This window comes from Carassius auratus, chromosome 2 (assembly GCF_003368295.1).
Source record: "Carassius auratus strain Wakin chromosome 2, ASM336829v1, whole genome shotgun sequence".
NCBI classification, from domain to species: Eukaryota; Metazoa; Chordata; class Actinopteri; order Cypriniformes; family Cyprinidae; genus Carassius; species Carassius auratus.
The window spans coordinates 19,615,608-19,622,545 of NC_039244.1; positions in this window are offsets into that span (position 1 = coordinate 19,615,608).

Here is a 6,938-nt window from a genome sequence, read left to right on the forward strand (position 1 = left end):
GCCATTAAGTTACAGTTTCTTAGATTTTTTTTCTTGACTGTGCAAACATTAAGGGGACATTGCATTTTATTATTTTGCAAACATTATGGGAATGTTAAGGTGATGATACATGGGGCAACATTGATGCTGGGCTACCAGGTGAGACACAGGTCCTATGAATGATCCAATATCCAATTGAAATATCCAATTTGTTTGTTGCCCATTCTCAAATGGAAAGTGCCCGAGCAACATTGCTCAAAAAAGTTGCCCTGTGGATCATCACCTTTACTTTTGAATGTTCTCTAAACATAAAAAAATAAAAAAAATTTCTTAGTCGAACATCCAACTAAAATATTTCTGTAAATAATGTTTTTGTGTTAACATTTTGAGAACTTTAAACAAACGTTAAATGAACATTCTATTAATGTTACTGGAAGAATGTTTGTTTATAACTTTGAGAGAACCCTGCCAGAACTTTAGCCACGGTTCTTAGAACATTCCCTGTTAGCTGTTTGATTTCACTTGTTTTAGTTTGATCTATGCAGTCACTCATGAGCATGGCACGTCCTGATATTGCTGAGTTAGATGTGTTCCCAGATCAATTCATAACATATTTTGTTGAACCTGGAACAACATTTTACTCAAAAAATGTAGTCTTGACCATATCCCTACACCTAAACCTAACCTTAACCATGAGTGATCCTTAAAATCAGAGGAAATGATAGATGAATGACACTGATGTACAAGCACCTAACAGTGATTGTAAGCGTAAACTCCACAAAATCTATAAACTTGTTCTTTAAATCTGATTGGTTAATCACAATGTTGTTCCAGGGTCAACAAAGATGTAGAATAATACTATTTGTCTGCATTTCTCATTGGCACTGATATTCTGTGTCAAAGTAATTAGGATCACTGTATTTAAAGGATAATCTTGGTATCTCTTCCTCCGGGGAATGAGAACAAACAGGAAGCATTTCTTGTATTTATGGCAAAACTAGAGCATTCCTCTCATCACTGCCATCTTGCAACTTCCATATTTGTCTCCTCACTGTCTGAGCTTTTGTGCATTTAAAATAATTAAAATACTTTAATTAAGCTCAGCATGCAATAACAGTCTTGGAGTGTTTAATTAGTTTAACAGTTTGATTCAGTTGTAATACTTCAATGGTGAATTATATGTCCCATTTATCGGAAGCTGTAATAGCTCATTTTGCAGGATCATAGCATAACTAATAAATAAAGGTCTTCTTATGTTGTTTTTGAGGATTGTGGCGCGCTCTAAATCCATGGTCCAGACATCTACTGATGCCTATGGGCTTTAAACAGAAAATTAATTAGATTTTCACAAATAAAGCATCTGTATGCATCCTTTCAAAGATAAAAGCATTTAATTACCTTGGTACTTTGAAACGAGTTAAGCTAAATCTATTGTGAATTAATTTGCAGTTGTACATAATATCTTACAGGTGGTGAAGTAAAAAACAGACATAACCTGAATTCAGCTGCATTTTTAATTATGTATAATGTAAATTAATATCCCATGATTGTACTGGAAATTTATACTTAAAGCTGGCAGTTACTTATAGGAAGGAATTTACACCATGACTACAGCTTAGAGAAACAGGGCTTTATTTTATGACACAGTAATATTGTATTACTTTTTAACATGATAATGTGTGCTATGAATCATCACTGTTAATTAATACTCGACAATGACCGATGTTGTATCGCACCGCGGGACATCAGAGCATTCATGAGGAATTAGACAAAGTGTTCTCCAAAATACTCACTTTTAAATAAGCATTCATTTGTAACAGATCAAACTGTGAGCTCAAAATGAGGTTCTGAGAGAGGGTGAAAAGAGCGAGAGCCGCAGCTCCAGTACTGAGCAAAAGAGCTGTTTTGTATGTACAGACACAGAGCTCATTACAGAAGAGGCAGAAGCCAAATCCTTCAGTGCCCGTAGGCAGGGATTTACCGAGGAGGAGATAAAAGCTGGTTTATGATCGCAATAGAAGTACATGCTTGGTCACTGCACTTAAACACTTCATTGTTTTGGCATTCAGTTGAAATAGTGCTTTGATGGAGCTGATTGAATGCAATGGTTTCTGTCAAATTACATCTCTGTTCTCATTATAGAACGGAGTTTTGCTGTTGCTGCAGAGAAAGGAAAACACATCGGCTAAGTTGGGAAGCTGTAAGTGGGAATTTTACACGCTTCGAAAACCATCATTGTCAACACCTTATGTGTGCTTTGCAATTGTTTCTAAAAATGTGTGACTTCTAGTTGCATGAACACAATTCATTATCATGAGGCAAGGGCATCAGTGAAGGATTCTGCTTAAAATAGCAACAAAAATGCATGCTTGGAACGATGCATTCATGTCAAATGAACGTTTTTGTAATACCAAGAAATTGAGTCTTCGTTTTCTACTGTAGGTATTGACATCGATTCCTGGATGTGTTTGATTCGCTCCCCTTCATTTTCTTTAATTGTGCAAGCTGTTTGACATTCCCCGAAGAGTCAATAATTGTGAGGAATTGCGGCGAGAAATATATCAATGCTAGACTGCGTACATGACAGATATTCTTTTTTTGACTGTGCTGACTTTGTAATCCAATGAATTATAATTACCTGGAGGCTGTATTTGTGAAGGCTGCTATACTTTTTTGTGTGTGTGTGTGTCTGATTACAGAATTTACAATATGGTACAAATCAAACCTCAAGGGGTTAGGATGGAGGATTAATAACAAATAAGTACATGCATATATTCCCTTAATATCTTTCTGGGATTCTGTTTCCCTTATTATGTTTAAAATCAAGAAGATTAAACATGCAGATAGTACATTGTACTGCAGAGAGCAATCACGGAATATGGAATAGACCTCATTACATATCCCTCACCAGTCTACCGTTTAATATTTGTAGAACATTGTAAAATGATGAAAATTAAACTGCTCGGATTCATCAGATCTATGTGTTGCAGCAGTAAGAAAGTAATTAAAGCACTGCAGGCATCATGATGCTCAAGTTAAGAAAGAGGCCAAGTTCTTTGAAATTGTTTGTGCTGTAATGAAAATTAATCAGCAGATTTTTTGATAAGGTTGTTTTAGATTAGCAGAAAGACAAGGGTCATAATTTTGCCTTTTTAACCTCTCTCAGATTTACAGTGGTCTCAGTGTTTGTTAAATTTGATTTTAGTTCTTTGTAATGCTGACAATTCTGATCGGTCATCGTGCCTTCCAAAGGTTGCCGCAACTTTCGGGTTTTCAAAGTAACAACTACATTACCCATTATTCCACACAGAAAATGTCACCCATATGAGAGTATGCATGAGAAAATCGTGGCAAAAGAGCCTTCTCCCATGAAACACAATAAAGGATAATCAAGTTATTTAACCAATGCTTTCAAAATAAGTTGTGCGAAACATTTTATTATTTAGTTTTTATAGATATTTTAATTCGATTCTCATTTGCAGTGCTTCATGGGATTGTAGTTCTTTCCCACAATAAAGCTGTTAGGTACAGTCTTGTACCTGGGTCTTTTTGTCAGATCAAATCAAAGTTTGTAATGTTGTGATTCACTTCGTAGCTGGTTGGCTTGGTTCAGTCCTTATAATGACTTAATGAAGACTTTTTAAAATCCCTATGGGAAATATATAAATGTTTGTAATAATTTCAGTGGAAATCAGTATTTTATGTGGTAGGAAGCCCATATTATGTTAGATAATATACAGTCAGATGGGGATAAATGTATTTGTGTTAATAACAGGCTAACTCTACATTTTTCTCAAAATTTATTCAATTTATAGGGAACTTACAAGATTCTTCATAAAAAATTTACAAGGAAATGAGAAAAGCCGCAGCTAGCAGCCACTCTCAGAGAACAGAAAGCCAAAGTACAGAAAGAAAGAAAGAAAGAAAGAAAGAAAGAAAGAGAAATGAGGGCATGAATTTGTGCTTTACAAGGAACTGCAAAGTCTTATTGGTTTGTTTATTGAAGATGGTGAAAAACTCATTTTATGGATAGTAATAAACCTTTCTGTTTATTGAATACACAGATCAATTATAGACTGAGGAATGAAAACTGTAATCTTTTTTTCCCTCCTGTGAGCACAAACCCACAATTCTGCGTCAGCTTTTTGACAAACAAATGAACCTCTGTGTATGATTTTTTTTTTCACAGTCCAGATATAAAAGAACACTATGATAACAAAGGTTGAACTGAATTCTCTTTGTCTGTGTCTGTTTTGCAAAGAAACACTTTTTTTTTTCATTTTGTGTCACGACTTTTTCATGTTTTTCATCCATCTGTTGGCAAAGAGCTTCGTCATGCAGCTTTCATCTTTACTCTACTTCACTATGGTACATTTGTTCTGACCCCAGCGAGGACAAACCTGATTGAACATACCTTGTTCAGAGAAACATAAACATCCTGTTACAATCAGACTTGGAGAGCAAGCGATTAAAACTGCAGTTGCAAAAATGGATTCCTGAAATTGAAACAAACATTAGACTAGTTGGACAGAGTTATAGCATGACTAATATGTCGTCATATGTCGCTCCAAAAAAAAAAAGACAAAAGAACGTTGGCAAATTAGCATTGTTCAACCTCTAGATCATGTAAACCCCACTGCCTTCCCTGTGCTCTCTGAAGTCAGCTCATAAAAACAGATGGCTGGCTGAATTGTCAAATCTGCCAGTTTGATTAACGTCAAAAAACAATAACAATCAATTTCTTTCACAGCGACTTCCTGACAGCCAGTTTCCCATACACTGCAATATTTGATTTCACATTAACCAACTGCTTAGTGGCACATCTCATAGAAGCTGGCAGCTCACTATCTCTTGGTAAATCTGTTTCTTATTAATGTAAATAAGTGGCAATTGTGTCATCCTCTGGAGAAAATAAAAATACAATTTAAAGATATTTATGCTCTTTGAACTGACTTAAATTGTTTAAACATTAGTTTAATAAAATATGTTAATGGCTAAGTGTATGTTTATTTATTTACATTTATATTTTGTGATTTTGCAGCTGTTTTTGAGTGATTTATTATGTGATTTTATATTATAATTTGTTTGTTTATTTTTTAATTGTTTTATATATATATATATATATATATTGTCACGGGGTGAAGAACCACTCGACAAGAGGTACGTGAAATCAAAAGCCCCGGAGGGTGGGTTTATTGAAAAGTGAAGGGTGCCTGGTGAAGTGTCCTGATCTGCTTTCCGCTGGTTGGTGCTCCCCGTGTGCTCTCCGTGCTCCTCTGTGCCAATCAAGGGGAAAGTGGGTGTCCAGACGTGCTCCAAAGGGTGTGGGCTGTCGGTCACTCGCTGCTTTCTGTGGGGATAGGAGAGAGGGGTTAGTCCAGCTTCGCGTTCTGTTTGAGAACCTCTTCTCAGTGCAAGATGTGCTGCTTTTCAATGTGCTGGCTGATGGGGAGCAGCTGTGACCGATCAGCCGGTGACGAGGACGTGCAGGTGTTTTGGTTTGGTTTCCAGGGCGACGCTGATTCCTCTGGGAGTGCTCGTCACATCCCCCCCCCCCTAAGCGTCGTTCTGGTCCTGCGAAGACATGTAGAAAGTAGGGGTGAGATTAGGGGAGGGTGGGGAATGACCCCTGACAGACCTGCATAAGCTGTCCAGATCCGGGAGAGGCCATCGGCGTTCGCGTTGGCGGCCCCAGCTCGATGGCGGACTTCGAAGTGGAAGTCCTGGAGCGCTAGGAACCAGCGAGTCACCCTGGCGTTGGTGTCCTTGGCGCGGGCCATCCACTGTAGGGGCGCGTGGTCGGTTACCAGGGTGAACTTGCGGCCCAGGAGGTAGTACCGGAGCTCCAGGACTGCCCACCTGATGGCCAGGGCTTCCTTCTCCACAGCGGCGTATTTCCTCTCGGCGGGGGACAGCTTCCTGCTGATGTAGATGATCGGATGCTCCTCACCTTCCTGAATTTGGGAGAGGACCGCTCCTAGTCCTGTGTCGGAAGCATCCGTCTGCAGCAGGAAGGGGCAGCTAAAGTCCGGGGCGCGGAGTACCGGCGAGGACGTGAGTGCTGCTTTCACCTGGGAGAAGGCTTCTTCCGCCGACGGGGTCCAGCATACTTTCTCCGGCTGCCCCTTCCTGGTCAGGTCTGTCAGGGGGGCGGCTAAAGAGGAGAAGTTGGGGATAAAACAACGATAATAACCCGCCAACCCCAAGAAGGCTCGTACCTGGGTCTTTGTCTCCGGTCTTGGTGCGGCGTGGATGGCCTCAACTTTCTTGTCTTGCGGCCGGATGAGTCCTCGGCCGACTTGATAGCCCAGGTACTTGGCCTCAGAGAGGGCTAGGTGGCATTTTCGGGGGTTGGCGGTAAGTCCAGCCCGCCGGAGCTCCGAGAGCACCCTCCGCAGACGATCCAGATGTTCGTCCCACGCCTCGGAGTGGACCACGACGTCATCCAGGTAGGCGGCCGCGTAAGCTTGGTGAGGCCGCAGGAGGATGTCCATCATCCGCTGGAACGTCGCGGGGGCCCCATGTAGGCCGAAGGGAAGGGTCCGGTACTGCCAGTGGCCACTGGGGGTGGAGAAGGCGGTTTTCGGCTTGGCGGCCTCGGAGAGCGGTACCTGCCAATAGCCCTTGGTTAGGTCTAGGGTGCTGATATACCGGGCCCTTCCTAGCCGGTCCAGCAGTTCGTCCACCCGAGGCATGGGGTACCCGTCGAATTCGGAGACTTCGTTCAGGCGGCGGAAGTCGTTACAAAAGCGGAGGGTGCCATCCGGCTTTGGGACCATCACAATGGGGCTGGACCACGGACTCCGGGATGGTTCTATTACCCCCAACTTTAGCATCTGTTGGACCTCTTCCTCAATAGCCTGCCGACGAGCCTCCGGGACTCGGTAGGGCCGTTGCCTAACGACGACTCCTGGGGGCGTCCGGATATGGTGTTGAAGCACGTTGGTCTGCCCGGGCTG